This window comes from Oratosquilla oratoria, chromosome 23 (assembly GCF_046742065.1).
Source record: "Oratosquilla oratoria isolate Oo_2021 chromosome 23, ASM4674206v1, whole genome shotgun sequence".
In the NCBI taxonomy this organism is placed as follows: Eukaryota; Metazoa; Arthropoda; class Malacostraca; order Stomatopoda; family Squillidae; genus Oratosquilla; species Oratosquilla oratoria.
Window position 1 is genome coordinate 43,365,377 of NC_134799.1, and position 586 is coordinate 43,365,962.

The window sequence follows — 586 nt, forward strand, 5'->3', positions numbered from 1 at the left end:
CCTGTCTTTAACCAATGCATACATACATATGCCAAGGCTTTTTCCCCCTTTCAAGGGAGGTAGCCAAAAAGGGAAAGGCATAAAAACACTCCCACCCATTTCATCCCTAAATACACTCCACACCCCTCCCGCCCTCCCTCTCATCTGAGCACCTCCTGGATGACGGGTCATCCCTGCACCTTGCCCACCGCCCTGGGTCAGAAGCAGTGTCTGCAACCAATGACATTTACAAATCCCTCCCTGTCGTTGGTGACCTCTCCTGTGACAATATGTGCCGCCTACACTAGCTTTCTCATTTTCTTTCCCCCGTGCGGAGGGGAAGGGGAACACTTTCCTAGCCTGGAAGGTGTCTGCGTGATTCTGCATGGACCACTAGGGAGTTGAGGGTTCTTTGGTGCCTCAGGTCGATTTTGTGCTCTCCTGTCTATTACGTAAACCCCTTGACGTCTCGTTATATTATACGCCAGAATATCTGCCACATGGTATGCTGTAAACAACGCTGTCCTTGTTGCTGCCTCTTTGATCTTTACCTTTCACGTCATCAAATTTTCGATAATAGAGGTCAGTATCCAATGTTGGCGTTCAC